At 38.5% G+C, this 17,176-nt stretch overlaps 1 pseudogene; it reads right to left on the bottom strand.

Annotated features, from left to right (window-relative positions):
- Positions 1-10,839: 10,839 nt before the first annotated feature.
- Positions 10,840-16,075, bottom strand: LOC133064626 (ATP-dependent RNA helicase DDX19B-like; annotated as a pseudogene).
- Between the last annotated feature and the right edge of the window lie 1,101 nt (positions 16,076-17,176).

Genomic DNA, 17,176 nt, shown 5'->3' on the forward strand with positions numbered 1-17,176 from the left:
AGGATAAACCCAAAGAGAAACACACCAAGAACATATTAATCAAACTAATGAAAAATAATAAAAAGAAAAATATTGAAAACATCAAGGGAAAAGCAACAAATAACATATAAGGGGATCCCCATAAGGCCCACAGGTGATCTTTCCACAGAAATTCTGCAGTCTAGAAGGGACTGGCAGGATATACTTAAAGTGATGAAAGGAAAAAAACCTACAACCAAGCTTACTCTACCCAGCAAGGATCTCATTCAGGTTCAGTGGAGAAATCAAAAGCTTTACAGATAAGTAAAAGTTTAGAGGATTCAACACAACCAAACCAACTTTACAACAAATGCTAAAGGTACTTCTCTAGACAGGAAACACAAGAGAAAGAAAAGACCTGTAAAAACAAACCCCAAGCAATAAAGTAAATGGTAATAGGATCATTCATATCAATAATTACCTTACATGTAATGGATTAAATGCTCCAATCAGAAGACACAGACTGGCTAAATGGATACAAAAACAAAACCCCTACATATGCTGTCTACAAGAGACCCACTTTGGACCTAGGGACACATATAGACTGAAAGTGAGGGCCTGGAAAAAATATTCCATGCAAATGGAAATAAAAAGAAAGCAGGAATAGCAATACTCTTCAGATAAAATAGACTTTAAAATAGAGACTGTTACAATAGACAATGATAAATTTTACAATACTTTTATAATATAATATAATATAATATATAATATATAATATATATAATAACCAATACTTTATAATAAGTAGAAATGGACTATAACTTTTAAAATTGTGAATCACAATGTTGTACACCTGAAATTTCTGTAATAATGTACATCAACTATATCTCAAGAAAAAATATACAAAGGACTGTGCATTCAAGCACCATATCATTTTTACCTATTGAATCAGCAAAGATTATGGAAGGAAATAATAATTCATGATTGAGGGTGGAGGGAAATGCCACTCCCACAAACTGTTGATGACGATATAAACTGACACTCCCTTTTTAAAAAATTTACTTATTTTTAATTGAAGGATAATTGCTTTACTGATACTTCCTTTTGAAAGCTAATTTAGCAATATGTTTTCAAAACCTTAGTTTTACAACCATTTTGGCAAGAAAGTTCACATCAAATTTTTAAAATATTAAAATAAGTATTATTTTAAAAATATTGAGAATGTTTACTGAGATTTTCTACAAGATTTTTCATGAAACCTAGTAATTGGTCAAAGTCTAATGCTGACCAATAGAGCACCAGATATATAAGTTGTTTATTGATACAGTGGACTACATTTTAGTTATTAAAAATAATGTTTTAGATGGATAGTTATGGGAAGATCTTCACTCTATATTTTTAAGTTTAAAAAGTGAATTATAACACAGTATGATTACCATGACTCCATTTTTGTAAACTAATATATGTGAAGACCTAAAACATAGGTATATATATATCACCAGTTGTTTCTAAGTAGTGGGATGACTGTGACTTCCATGACTATGATTTTTAAGGTTGCCTTCTTATGTAAATTAAAAAAATACACTATTTTTGTCATGAGTGCAGTGGAGTTGGCACTTACATACACTAACAGGAATGTAACATAATACATTCAAGGTTGTCAGTTGGCAATATGTTTTATAATTATTAAATTGTGTGTATATTTTGGCCTAGTCATGCTAATTCTTGGAATTTATTCTAAGAATTAGTCATAGCTATGTATAAAGATTTATATGAAAATTTTTCATTGGATTTTATTTATAGTGTCAGAAAATTGGAAATAGCTTGAAAATTGAACATAAAAGGATAGGTTAAATATGTTATGGCACAGGAATCTGAAAAAGCTGGCATAGATGATCTTATATACAAAGCAGAAATAGAGACACAGACATTGAGAACAAATGTATGGATACCAAGGGGTAAGGTGGGGATGGGATCCATTAGGAGACTGGGATTGACATGTATATACTATTGATAATGTGTATAAAATAGATAACTAATGAGAACCATTAGTATAGCAAAGGGCCTCTACTCAGTGCTCTGTGGTGACTTAGATGGGAAGGAAATCCAAAAAAGAGGGGACATGTGGTAATATACATGTTTTGATGCTATTCTTTCAAATCATCCCACCCTCGCCTTCTCCGACAGAGTTCAAAAGTCTGTTCTTTACACCCGTGTCTCTTTTGCTGTCTCACATATAGAGTCATCATTACCATCTTTCTAAATTCCATATATATGTGTTAATATACTGTACTGGTATTTTTCTTTCTGAATTACTTCACTCTGTATAATAGGTTCCAGTTTCATCCACCTCATTAGAACTGATTCAAATGCGTTCTTTTAAATAGCTGAGTAATATTCCATGGTGTATATGTACCACAGCTTCCTTATCCATTCGTCTGCTGATGGGCATCTAGGTTGCTTCCATGTCCTAGCTATTGTAAACAGTGCTGCGATGAACATTGGGGTGCACGTGTCTCTTTCAGATCTGGTTTCCTCGGTGTGTATGCCCAGGAGTGGGATTGCTGGGTCATATGGCAGACATAGATGTAAAGAACAGACTTTTGGACTCTGTGGGAGAAGGCGAGGGTGGGGTGATTTGAGAGAATAGTGTTGAAATATGTAAATTATCATATGTGAAATAGATCACCAGTCCAGGTTCGATGCATGAGACAGGTGCTCAGGGCTGGTGCACTGGGATGACCCAGAAGGATGGGATGGGGAGGGAGGTGGGAGGGGGGATTCAGGATGGGGAACACATGTACACCCATGGCTGATTCTTGTGAATGTATGGCAAAAACCACTACAATATTGTAAAGTAATTAGCCTCTAATTAAAAGAAATAAATTAATTTAAAAATATATATATTAGAAAAAGAAAAATTTTTAAAAGAAAGAGGGGCTATATGTATCTGCATAGCTGGTTCACTTTGCTATACAGTAGAAATTAACATATTATTGTAAAGCAACTATACTCTAATAAAAGTTTTTTTAAAATATTATGGCACAGAAATTGGTTACATATATTGTGGCCATTATAAACTGCATTGTACGTTCATTGCAGCACTATTTACAATAGCTAGGCCATGGAAACAACCTAGATGTCCATCAGCAGATAAAGAAGTTGTGGTACATTTACACAATGGAATAATACTCAGCTATAAAAAGGAACACATTTGAGTCAGTCCTAATAAGTTGGATGAACCTAGAGACTATTATACAGAGTGAAGTTAAGTCAGAAAGAGAAAGACAAATACCATATATTAACATACATATATGGAACCTAGAAAGATGGTGCTGACAATCCTATGTTCAGGGCAGCAAAAGAGACATAGACATGAAGAACAGACTTTTGAACTCACTGGGAGAAGGACAGTGTGGGATGATTTGAGAGAACAGCACTGAAACATATACATTACCATATGTAAAAGAGATAGCCAGTGTGCATGCGATGTATGAAGCAGGGCACCCAAAGCTGGTGCTCTGTGACAACCTGGAGGGATGGGGTGAGGGAGGTAAGTGGGGGATTCAAGGTGGAGAGAATGCGTGTATACCTGTAGCTGATTCATATCGATACATGGCAGCAGCCATCACAATCCTGTTAAGTAATTATACTCCAATTAAATAAATAAACTTAAAAAAGAAACCACGTTGTAGAAGACTTTTTAATGTCACAAAAAAAAAAACATTAGTGGTATGTATGGTTATGGTAAGTAGAAAAATCAGATTTCAAAATGATAAGCATACACAGGATGATTCTGATTTTGAAAAATAAATTATATTATTAAAAGTAAAAAAATTCCTTCTTATGATTTGTCTGTATTTTATGCTATCTCTTCAGTGAACTGGAGATACTTTTGTATAATATATTTAATTTATACAATATGAAGAATTATAAAAATGCAGCATACTTATGTTAACATTTTCTAAAAAGACCACTTTAGTAGGGTTGAAGTCATGAGGCTAAAAATTTTTAATAATAATAATTGCTACTATTAATTTAATAGTTCCTGCATTCCAGACACTGCAAAATTCTTTGTATGTCCTTGTAGTAATACTATCAAGTAGGAATCACTGTATCCTGACTTCAAGGATGCTGGGTGTGAGGCTCAGAAAGATTAAATGACTTCCTCATGGTCACCCAACCAATAAAGGATGGAGATAGGATTTGAATTCTGATTTGTCTTTTAGATACATGCTCTTGACTTTATACTGCCTTCATTCTCAGGTAAGCAGTTACAAATTATTTTAAAATCAGTTATTTTAGTGCCAGTTATGTAATTTGGTGGATTATCTAGACCTCTTTCTTTGTTCTTTCTTCTCTGCTATCTTTTTACAAATCTTACTCTCCCTTGTTGGAAAATTTGTTCTATACTTGATACTCCTGTGAGAGATCTGATGCAGATACATGTCAAAACTGTGTTTGTATTCAGGGTTTGGGTTATCTATTTACATTTGAATCCAGTTTATTCCTGTCTCCTTTCATCAGTAGTCACTGAGAGCACTTTTGTATCAAAAGCCTGAAAACACCATCTTTCTCTTAGATCTCTTAGATCTATGTGATAGATTGTGATTTTTTTCTCTTTTACATAAGCTTGAATTTTTTTTTTTCCTTCTGACTGTAATAGGGAAGAACGAATCTGACTCCATATTGGATCTGTTCCTTTGTATTCTGTTGCTTTTGTAACAAGTAAGAATGATCCATGATAACCTTTTCTCAAGGCTCTGATCTTTAAGGTGTAATACTTTCCCACTCATATAGAGATAAAAAGTTGCAGAACAGAGAAAAACTTTGTCTTTCTGGAGGTTTACAGGAACATCATGACCTGACCTACCTGGACAACTGCAAGAACAAAGGATTCTGACACCAAAATATTTGCAACAACCAACCACACCCCCTCCACTTTTAGTATAAAAGACTCCTGAATTCTAATTTGAGAAAGATGGTTCTTTGGGACACTAGTCCATCATTTTTTCAGACTCTGACTTTCTGAATAAATCATTATTCCTTGCCCCACCTACTTGTCTCAGGATTTGTTGGCCTGTCGTGAGATGAGCAGGATGAGCTTGGCCTTGATGACATGATTACACATCTAATATACATTTACTTGTTGAAAAATTTCCAGCCCTCATCTCAGTTTGAATTAGCTGGAATCGAGTGGCAGTGGAAAGTAGGGACGTCAGGCCATGCGTTTCTAAGTCTCGGCTGCAATCCCTGCAAGTGATGACAGGGCAGTGAGACCCGGGGCAGTCTCAGAGTCTGGAGGGAGCATCTGGAAGTCTACAAAGTGATGCTAAAGCAAGTGGCCACATCCTAGTTACTTTATACCCCTTGCTTTATTTTCCTTTGCAGCATCGATCATTACCAGTAATTACAGTTCCATATGTTTGTTAGTTTATTTTCTGTCCCCGCTCTGTCTCCATGGAAGCAGGGACAGTCTTACTCATAACTCAGTCTTCAGTAGGATAAGTAGAATCCTACTAGGATTCACCTAGAAGAATGTCTGGAATATAGTCTAGGCATTTAGTAAATATTTATTAAATCAACAAATAAAAGAACTGTGATGATGAATGACACAGAGAAGAGATAAGAAGAAAGATTGTGAGGGGAGAAAAATTAGATATGAAGGTTATGGAGGTAGGTTAAAGTGAAAGTTTTCCCCCAAATGACTGCTGTGTCCATAAACTAGACTCCTGCAATATTTCCCCTATTTAAAAGCAACAAAGTCTCCATTAGCAAAAATGTAGTTGTGAAGGTTAAATGAACACAGTCCACAATGACTTTACACAATTATTGTAACCACAGAACTGGAAAAAAACATCTTCAGTCCTTAGGTGACCTCAGCTATTGTATCACCAAATTCCAATTAAGGCAAACAATTCCACAGCATGCCACTGCCTGCTGGGTGGAATTCTCTTCTCCCTTCCCTCTTGAGAAGTTCTAAAAATGTATGATTAGCAATCAAACTTCAAAGCAGAGAGCCAGAGGAGGGTTTGACAAGAGCAACTTGAAAGGTATTTGAAATCTCTATGCCACTAACTAGTTAGTATTTTACTGAATTAAACTTTTATGTTCCTATTATCTGCATTTATCCACAAATTTCTTTCTTTTTTTTTTTTAATCCACAAATTTCAAGCATCATTTTAGTTCCTTTCTTTCTGTGTATCGACTTGTTCAGCTTCCTGTGAGTCAGTTTACAAAGGGAGGGGGAACCAATATTTCTGAACTCCTATTGTGCCAGGTATGGCACTGAAAACTTCATATGGATCATCCCATCTAATCTTCACAATACTCTGGGGGGGAGATGGTATTGAATCCATGTAAGAGATAAGAAAATTGAGGCTCAAAAGTTAACTGTCTTGCCTAAAATCACACAAATAATGACTGGCAGAGGCAAGATGCAAACCAATTCTGCCCAAATAACACCACAATTCTTATTGGTGGTGGTTGTGGTCAGACACTTCAGTTGTGTCCAAATCTTTGCAGCTCCATGGACTGTAGGCCACCAGGCTCCTCTGTCCATGGGATTTTCCCAGCAAGAATATTGGAGTGGGTTGCCATTTCCTTCTCCAGGGGATCGTCCCAGCCAAGGGATTGGAACTGCGTCTCCTGCGTCTCCTGCATTGCAGGTGGGTTCTTTACTGCTGAGCCACCAGGAAAGCCCTCAGTTCTCATCGGTTTGTGGCTACTTATGGGCCCTGTGCTGCACATCAGCCTTACTTTGTTAAATGGTTTCTTTCTGAGTAAATAGTTAAATTTAACAGAGTATTATTGTAGGTGTACCACTGTCCACTCTTTCGGTAATAGTTTTCCCTCACCTTTTATCATATACACGTATAGTCAGTCCTTTTCCTCCAAAGAATTCAGTGATCTTTGCACTTTTAAAATGCCTGAAAATTCCAGACAGAATATGATCCAATTATGAGACATTGTGTAATCTAAAATGGCACTTCTGTCCAGTCTGATTCTTCCCCAGGTATGTGGGCCTGTGGGAGGCAGTGGTGCTGTGTAATGTTCGGGTAGCAAGGAGGTAAGTAAAGAGCTACAGATGGCTATCTTAGGTCTGTTACAGCAACGCTTTCCGAGAAACAAACTCACTCAGAAGGACAATGCAGATAGTGGAGTGCAGTTTATTACACCGGCGGGCCCAAGGCAGAGTCTCCTCTTAGCCAAGGACCCCAACCAGCATTTGTGAAAATCTTTTATACCCAATGTGTACGTGTCCAAACCCACCACCCCCAATCCCTTGAGGCTTACAAAGGAAGGGTAAATACAATCACAATAACCCCATCATTCACGTGTTATGTGTTCAAACAGTTAATAATCAATAAGCCCTCAGTTACATTCCAACCAGTTAATAACCGATAAGCCTGTGGTTACACTCCGATAGATACTGTCCGGAGGCAGGGGTGATTAGTGTCTGTTTTCTCTTAGGTGATGAGTAACCTGGATATGATCTTCAAGGTTCCCTTGTCTGGAGGGGGTCTTATCCTTCCATTGTCGTTCCCACAGGCACTAAGCAGAGAGTTCAGAGTCCACTGGAGAGGTGGCCCAGCACAATCAGCATGGACAGGCCTCAGATGGAGTCCAGGCCCCATGAATTCCTTCTTCAGGTCAACCTGAGCATGGGAGAGGGGCGCTCTGAAGGACACCACTTTCTTCCTACCTGCCCCCCACACTGTTATGTTGCTCTGGTGTCCCTGAGCAAACCCTAGAAGAAGCTTCCCTGGGCCTGAGGACTGATCACTGACAGGCTTCCTGACTGTGCTTGTCCACTCTGATACTCTCCTGCCTCTTCTGTGCTGTGTGGTCCCCCCAGCTCCACACTTTTTTGTCAGGATGGCAGGTTTATTAAAATATTTCTTACCTCCCCAAACCAGTGCATCCTTTTTGTGATTCCTATAATCTGTGCTAGAAGGCTTCAAGTCATCCTTGACTTTCCTAATGCTCAAATATTCAATTAGTCACTAGCTTCCGTCATTTGTATTTCATTTTTTACTTTTTATTTTGTATTGCTATATAGCCAGTTAACAATGTTGTGGTAGTTTCCGGTGAACAGCGAAGGGACTCAGCCATGCATGTACCTGTATCCATTCTCCCCCAGACTCTCCTCCCATCCAGGCTGCGACATAACAGTGAGCAGAGTTCCGTATGCTGTCAGTAGGTCCCAGTTGGTTATCCATTTTAAGTAGAGCGGTGTGTACATGTTCATCTCAAATTCCCTAACTGTCCCTTCTTTTCATCTTCCTCCCTGGCAACCATGTGGACATTTGAAATTTAAAGCTTGTACTGAGTCTGTCCCATCCATCCATCCATCCAATCATCCATCCATCCAACCATCCATCCATCCATCCATCCAACCATCCACCCATTCTTCTGCATGTCTGTTGTGTTCTAGATGCTGTATAAGATGCTGTGAATTCAGAGATGATTGAGATGTGGACCTAGTTTTCACTTTTACATTATAGCTCAAAACACAAGCGAAAATTTCATTACCTAAAACTTAAGTTTCTATACTTGAATATGGTGGCGTTCGGGGTTCTCTACTACCAGGACTCCAGGGCCTCTCCAGCGTCCCGTCCCACACCTGTATCCCCTCATGCGGTATTCCCGTCTGACTGTTCTGCAACCCTCCACACCTCTCCCCTTTGTCTGTGCCCAGACTGATTCCCCAAGACCTTACCTACTGAAAACCCTATTTACCCGCTAAAGCTCAGCGCAAAGGCCTGCACCTCTTTGAAGTTCTCTCCATCATCTGCCTAGAGTTAGTAATTTTTCTTCTTGTTCTCACAGTGCTTGTGCCTCAAGAATAGGATTTACTTCAATTAGCCTGGGATAAACCATCATTAACATTGTTGCTCCCCTACTAGATTAGAGAAACCTCTAAGGCAATAACTTGATTCATTCCATTTACATGGCTCAGTAAATCTCTTGTTGGCTATAAGACTGTTCAGCAAAGAAAAAATTATGATTATATGATATTCATATTGAATTATCTGATATAATTCAACTTAATTCTTAATTCTATTGCCTTTTCCTCACCTCACTTTCCTTTTGGCCCCTAGGTCCTCCCTTTTTGGTGTATAAATTTGTCCTCATCAAGTGATTCTATTGAGAGAAATATTTGTCTGACTGCCACCGATGCTTTGAAGGAGGTACCTCACATCCTGTGAAAAGCAGATTCAGCCTGGATTCAAATCCTGACCCACCATGTGACCTTGAGACTATTAAGTTGTCATTTCCATGCCTCAGCTATAAAAGGGTAATTAATAAGGATCACCTTATAGGATGGTTGCAAGAATTAACTGAAATATATATGAAGCATGTAGAATAGTGTGTGGAACATAGAAAGTACCCAATAAAGGTTAGACCTAATACCATTTCCAAAAAAATTGCTGTGATGACATTTAGATTTATAAGAACACAAGGCAGAATAATAACATTTAGTAAGTTCCTTTGAGTGTATCAAGATATTTCTTGGGTTGTATGATTCAATTAGTGAATCATTTGTGAATTAACTTTCTCAGTATGTTATACTTCAAACTAAATATTACTCAAGAATGATGGCACAAAGTTTGAAGCATTTGGCATTAACTTTAAGGCTTGTTAAAATAAAACTTACATATTTTCTACTGACACCCTGCAGCTCCTCCTCCTCACTTGGCTTTCTCATACCTCTGTATGCTTTGGTCATTTATCCTGCTGAGAAAGTCTTTACTTTCTTTGCTGAAATCTATGTTCCTCATCATTGGAACAGCCTGTTCAAACATTCTATTGCTCCCAGAATTCTTTTCTGACTGATCCTACCTGAGTCTGAAGGCCCAAAAGATAGAAGTGCTAAGGAGCTTCCACCAGCTGTCACATTATTTAGGATTTGTTCATCATAATATTTATAAATATTTTAAATCAGTCTCAGGTATGTTCTCCCTGCAATTAGATATCCAGTTTTCCAAAGGCTGTGTCATTTTGCCCCCAAGATTTTTCACCCCACTCTTTGCAGTGAGAAACTCCTGATGAAATTCCAGTTAAGAAGAGAAGATGCTGAAAAAACAATTTTTGTTTTTTTATTTTTTGTTTTGAGTCTAAACTCCTTTAATTATTGCCTTTGTTTATAGTTATTTCAGGGTTGGTCCACAGGACTTTGGACGGTGAGGCATAAAATTTCTTCTCTTCTTACAAGACTCCTGGGAAGGCTCAGAGTTGGCCGGAAGCGTGAAGAAGACTCAACACAGTCACGCGCCCACTGGGGAAATGTGGGCCGTCTGTTGGTCTCCACAGTGTTTGCAACGTTCCAAGGAAACCACCTGGAGGCTGGCCTCTTCCCCTTCCCTTCCTGGGGGAAGGTCTGGTCATAAAACACAGAAATGGCTCCAAGGAAGGTCTGAGATTGCAGTAATGCTCATCACAGAAGAGCCCTCTTCCAGGCCTGGTCCTAGATGAAGTAACCATTTTTTATCAATGAACTGAAGAGGACTCCTCTTGACTGGGGTTTTATATTTCTCCTGCAACTCAGTTTCATCTCATCTTTGCCCTGTTGCTCTGTGGGTACCAACAGCCTTGGCCAGCTTTGAGGAAATGCATAATACTATTATTTGCTCTGACTATTCCACACGAAGATTCCAAATAAAGATGGAGCAAAAACTTTGGCAATTATTCTTGCCTGGGACAGATGAATGGCTATAGTGCCCTAGTCCCTTGATGGCACATGTCTGTATCCCGAGCACTATGAACACAGATGTTCGGAATATATGTTCAGGGAGAGAGCCGAAGGCAAGTACCGTGGTGGTGGAGTTCCTCTGTTGGCTAACTTCTGTCTCCTCCACATCAGCATGTCTGCTCTGTCTATACTCTTATTACATGGCTTTGGTTCAGGATGTTCATGCTGTGTCTGCTGTCAACCATGTTCACTGCCAGACTTTTCTTGTGAAAGAGGCCTGTATGCCTACCGCAGTGCAGGTGGGTCCCACTGTCCAGATTCCTGTCCCTGTAAAGGGAAATGTCAGCACTGAGGATGACAGACGCCTGTTTAACTTCAGGTTATACATCTGTATAACAACAATAAGGGCATGCATGTTGGTGGTCGCCAGAACCTTCTCTTTACCATCTCAGGCACTCCGTTATGGCAGCCCTCCGCTCCACCATCATTTCACCACATTTCATGGGGTTGCCTTCTTTTGAGAGCCCTGCTGTCAGCCAGCCACGTGTTTTAGGGGAATGGCAGCAGATGGTAGCTGAAGCAATGGTGATGGCCCGTAGAGGCTACACGAGGCCTGCAACTCCCCATTTCCATCTCTGTGCAGGATATACCACAGCTGCGTGGTGTCCACTGTCTGCTCCCGCCTCCGCTGGATGTTTGATTCTGGGACCGCTATCTGGGCAAATTTCCATAGAGTCTTCAAAGGTATTAGGGGCAAGCAGCATCTGTCAGCTGCTGGGCAGCATCCTATGGGTGCAGATGCTCCGATCTTGACGGTGGTGGGTAGTTATCATCATGTCAGCTTCATCCAGACCAAACCTTGATCTTCTTGGAGTCAATGAACTTGAGCTTGGAGTACCAGTCCAGAATTATCCCAGGGGTACCAAAGACAAGGTGCTCCCTGATCTCTGACCTTGGTGCCCAATTTATTGCCATGAACAGCATAAGCTATCTTGAGTTCAGGGTAAAATTTTTCCATCTGCTCAATCACTTTTCCCGTTTGAAAGACCAGCTTAGAAGTCCGGGAGAGGCACAGACAGTGGGGTATCCAACTGCACAACTAACACAAAGGCAGCTGTTTCAGCAGTGCCAGACTGAGACAGGGCAACTAAGTTCTGCAGGGCCTCAGCAAACATCAAAGGCAGCGTGTTCTCTTGTATTTTGGATGGATGGACGAAGCCCACGGTGTAGACTCCTCACAAGACTTTACTGAGTGTAGGGAGGAGTTCGGATCTTGTTGTAGGTTTTCCATCTGGTTTGTGTTATCAATAGAGTTGCTTCTGATCAGCCTGTGGAGTAAAGAGGACAACTCTGTCCTCTTTCTCTTCTTCATCTGTCTTCTCTGCATTAGTGTTGCTCTTGTTTCCTGCTTGTCCACTGCCAGGACCCACAAGGAGGTAGCACAGTCCAGGCTGTGAGTGGGACGCTGGCACTGGTGAACGCACCAGCTGACACTGCCTGATTGCCAAATGGGGACAACAAAAATTGTTTTCCAACAGAAATGGGAGAATATTATCACACAACACATGAGAATGGGTGCTGAGGAGGTTTCTCACCAAACATGGTTTGGTTTATATATGACAGAGAAGTAGAGAATGTGAACTGAACGGAGGATGGGAAATGAAAACCAACTAAACTCTTGAGAGCCAGTAGTCCGTTGTATTCATAATTTGCTCACTCATTCATTCAGAATGTTTTAAGAACATATAACCCTAGGTTCTATGGCAATTCAAAATGAGTCAAGGCATTGTATACCCTAATAAAAAACTTACAATTGAGTGATGTTGGGTCAGGGAAGAATAACCAAGGATCCACCAGGCAGAAAGAAATAAACACTGTAAGAAAGATGCAACTTGACATACTTTTACAACAGCTGAGACTGATAAACCTGCTCCCAACACCAAACCTGCTGCCTGCATTTGCATCCGTATTCCTTGATTTACATCCATGTTACGATGGATGAATTATCCACATTCCTATTTAAGCCAAGCCCCTTCATGTAGTAAATCACATCTTTTCTTGCCTACCCAAGGGCAAGACTAGCAATTTTCACTGTGTACTGCATCACTAGTTTTTTACACAGCTTTATTGAGATATTCACATACCATGTAATTTATCCATTTAAAGTATATAATTCAATTTCCTTGGCATATTACATTATAAATTTTTTAAACTGTGGTGATATATATATATATATATATATATATATATATATATAACAAAATTTGTCATTTTAACTGTTCAACTCAATGGCAATAACTATATTCACAATGTTATGCAACCATCCTCACTCTCTATTTCCATGAATTTTCATCACTTCTATCTAAAGTTTCTATCTATAGAAACTCTATAATTTTGAGGCAATAACTCCTCATTTTTCTCCGCTGTCAGCCCCTGGAAACCTCTAATCTATTTTCTGGTTCTATGAATTTGACATCTATTCTAGATGTTTCATAAAAAAGGAATTGCACAATGTCTGTCCTTTTGTGTCTTGCTAAAAGTGCAAAGTTTTCCACATTCATCCAAGTTGTAGCATGTATCAGAACTTCTGTTTTGTGACTGAACAATGTTTTATTATATACATAAGCCACATTTTCTGTATCTATTCATCTGTTGATGAACATTTGGGTTGTTTCTACTTTTTGGCTATTGTGAATGTTTGACTTCCTGCTTTTAATTATGTTGGGTAAATGCTTAGGAGCTGGACAGAATATGATAATTCCATGTATAGCTTTTTGAGTAACCACCAAACTGTTTTCCATAGTAGGTGTACCATTTTACATTTCCATAAGAAATGCATGAGGGTTCCAATTTTTCTCCATCTTTACTAACACTTTTTTTTTGTTTTATTGATTGTAACTATTTTAATAGGTATAAAGTGATTCTGCTTACATTTCCCTAATGATCAGTGATGTTTAGAATCTTTTCACATACTTATTTCATATTTGTATTTTTGGAGAAATGTCTACTTAAGTCCAATATTTTTTAGACTGAATTATCTTTTTATTGTTGAGTTATATTAATTTTTATATGTTTGAGATATTAAGCTTATTTCAGATATATGATTTTAAATATTTTCTATCAACCTTGAGCTTGTTTTTTTTCACTTTCTTGATAATACTATGATGCAGAAATTTTTTTAATTTTGAAAAAAATTAAATTTATTTTTTTCTTTTGTTGTTTCTGCTTTTAGTATCATATCTAAGAATCCATTGCCAAATCCTAGGTCATGAAGATTTACTCCTGTTTTTATCTAAGAATTTAATGATTTTTATGTCACTGATCAATTGTAAATTAATTTTTGTATATGGTGTGAAGTAGGAGGTTCAACTTTATTCTTTTGCACAGGGGAAGTCCAACGTCCCACAAAACCTGTGAAGAGACTTCTCATTGCCATTGAATATATTTGGCACGCTTGTCAAAAGTCAATTGACCACAGGGGTATGGTTTTATTTCTGAACTCTCAGTTCTTTTCTATTATGTCTAAACTTATGCCATAATCATGCTGCTGTAATTCCTGTAGCTTTGTAACAAGTTTTGAAACTGGAAAGTGTGAGTGCTCCTACTTTGCTTTTTTCAAGATTTTTTTGACTATTTGAGTTTTTTTCCACATGAATTAAAGGAATGACTTTTTAATTTCTGGAAATTAGGCTATAGGAATTTTGACAGGAATTGCACTGAATCTGTAGATCACTTTCTCTAGTATTGACATTTTAACAATATTAAGTTTTGTACCATTAACATAGCATTTCTGTTTGTTTAGATCCTATTTTATTTCTTTCAGCAATATTTTCTGGTTTTCAGTGTATAACTCGTATCTCCTTGGTTAATTTTTTCCCAAATATTTTACTCTTTTAGATGTAATTGTAGTTGCTTTCTTAATTCCTTTTCAGATTCTTTATTGCTGGTATATATAAACACAACTGATTTTTTGTGCATTGATCTTATACCCTGAAACTTTGCTACGTTCCTTTATTAGTTCTACTAGCTTTCTAGTGGATTCTTTAGAATTTTCTCTATATAGGATTGTGTTATATGTGAATAGAGATAATTTTACTTCTTTCCTTCCAGTCTGGATGTCTTTTACTTATTTATTCTTTCCTCTGGCTACAACTTCCATTACAACATTGGTGAAAGAAGGCATCCTGATTTTGTTCATGACCTGAGAGGAGGAAAGCTTCTAGTCCTTCACAACTATTTTTTTTCAACCTATGGGTCTTCTGTAAATGTGCTTTATCATATGGAGGAAGTTCTAGTCTATTCTTAATTCACTCCCATTCACCTCTTATCATGAAAGGGGGTTGGATTTTGTAAAACACCATTCTGTGTCTGTTGAGGTGATCAGGTAGGGGTTTTTTTCCTTTCATTCTATTAATATGATATATTACATTGATTAATTTTCTTTTGTGGAACCACCATTGAATTCATGGAATAAATTTCATTTGGTCATGGTATACAATTCTTGTAATAGGCTGTTGGATTCAATTTCCTAGTATTCTCTTGAGGATCTCTGCATCTGTATTCATCAAGGATATTGATCTGTAATCTTCTCTTTTTCTGATGTTTTTATCTGTGTTCCACACTAGATAAAGACTAAGGTAGTGCTGTCTTCATAGTGCAAGTTAGGATGTGTTCTCTCCTCTTCTACTCTTTGTAAGAATTTGAAAAAGATTGGTGTTAATTCTTTTTTAAATGCCAGGTAGAATTCACCAATAAAGCTGTCTGGTCCTAGATTTTTCTTTGCTGGGAAGTTTTTTGATTCCTGATTCAATATCTTTACTTGTGATAAGTGTTGAGATTTTCTATTTTTTCTTGAATCAGTTTAGGTAGATAATTTGTGTGTTTCTAGGAAGTGGTCCATTTTATCTAGGTCTTTTAATTTGTTGGTTCACAGTTGTTCACAATAAAGGATAATGATCATTTTTATTTATGATGACAAATAGTAGTGTCCCCATTTCCATTTCTGATTTTGGATACATACTTCTCTTCTTTCTCAGGGTGCTATTAATGTTTACCCCTCCTTCTCCCCTGCATCCCCTTCCTTCCCTCCTCAATCCTTCTCACCCGCTCTTGCTCACCTTGTTCTCCCCGTCCTCCTCTATTTGCTTTCCTTCCTTCCTTCCTTTCCTCTTTTCTTCCTCCTCCTCCTTTATTATTTCTATCAGAAGGCAAACACACTGTAGAGTAGCCCAGCTTAAAAACATAACCCTCTCTCGACAACTTTGCCCCAAGTCCAGATCTGCCTCAAGTCTCTGCTTTGCTCTACAACAGAAATCCTTGTAAGAGTGATCTATACCAGCTGTCTCCAGTTTCTTTCCGCCCGTTCTCTCTTAAAGCCATTTCAATTAGGTCGTCAGTGAAACATCTTTTGCCTAAGTCCATAACAACCTCCACGCTTAGTCATCATTTGACTGGTCCACACTCAGTGCTCTGAACTCTCCCGTAGCTCCTTTCCTTCTCACTGATCTTCTCTGACCTCATCACTTTAAACCCCACTGATACACAGAGGACTCCCAGATGTCATATTTCTAATTCTGACAACCTCTGTTTTAAACTCCAGGATAGTAAATCCAACTCTCTTTGCAACATCTCTATTTGTATGTTTGATGTCTCAGACTTAATAAGCCCCAGTCTTTTTCTTCACATCTCCTCTTCCTGCTGTCTTCCTCATTTCAGTAAATGCCAACCTCAGGTTTACAGTCATTCATGCCAAAAAAACCTTCAAGCTGTTCTTGACTCTTTTTTTTTCTCTCTCTCTCAGAGTCTGCATCTAATCCATTAGCAAAATCTGCTTGCCTTTTTGAATATACAGAATATGACCTTTCTCCCCATCTGGACTGCTGTCATCTTGACCCCAGTTATCATCATCCCAGCTTTTTGTAATAGCCTGTTTATGAAATAATTGATTAGGCTGGATTGGGACCCTTGTTGCATCATGCGGCATCTTTCATTGTGGCATTCTGGCTCTCTAGTTGTAGTACTTAGGCTTCAGTAGTTGTGGTGCACAGGCTCAGGAGTTGCATCACACAGGCTTAGTTGCTCTGCGGCCTGTGGGAGGCTATTCCTAAACCAAGGATTGAACCCTCCTCCCCTGCATTGCAGACTGGATCCTTAACCACCAGACCACCAGGAAGTCCCTGTAAATAGCCTCTTAACTGACATCCCTGCTTTAGCTTTTGTGTTCTCTGCATGGAACCAGAGTGGTCTTTTTGAACACTAAGTTGATTTATTCCTTTGTTCAAAATCCTCCAGTTTGTCCTATCTCCCCTGAGTAAAGGCCGAAGTCCTAAAAGCTTTATACAAGCTGTCCTCTGTTAAATCTCTGAGTTTATTTCCTGCTACTCCCCGCCTAGCCCACCAGGTGCAGCCGCACAAGTGTTCCTATGGTTCCTAGTGTTTTGGTGCTTGCCATTCCTCTGCTGGAGAGCTCTCATTTCTAACAACCTTGGCTCAGTCCTTCTATTCAGGAATGTGCAACACCCA

Source organism: Dama dama, chromosome 1, assembly GCF_033118175.1.
Source record: "Dama dama isolate Ldn47 chromosome 1, ASM3311817v1, whole genome shotgun sequence".
NCBI lineage: Eukaryota > Metazoa > Chordata > Mammalia > Artiodactyla > Cervidae > Dama > Dama dama.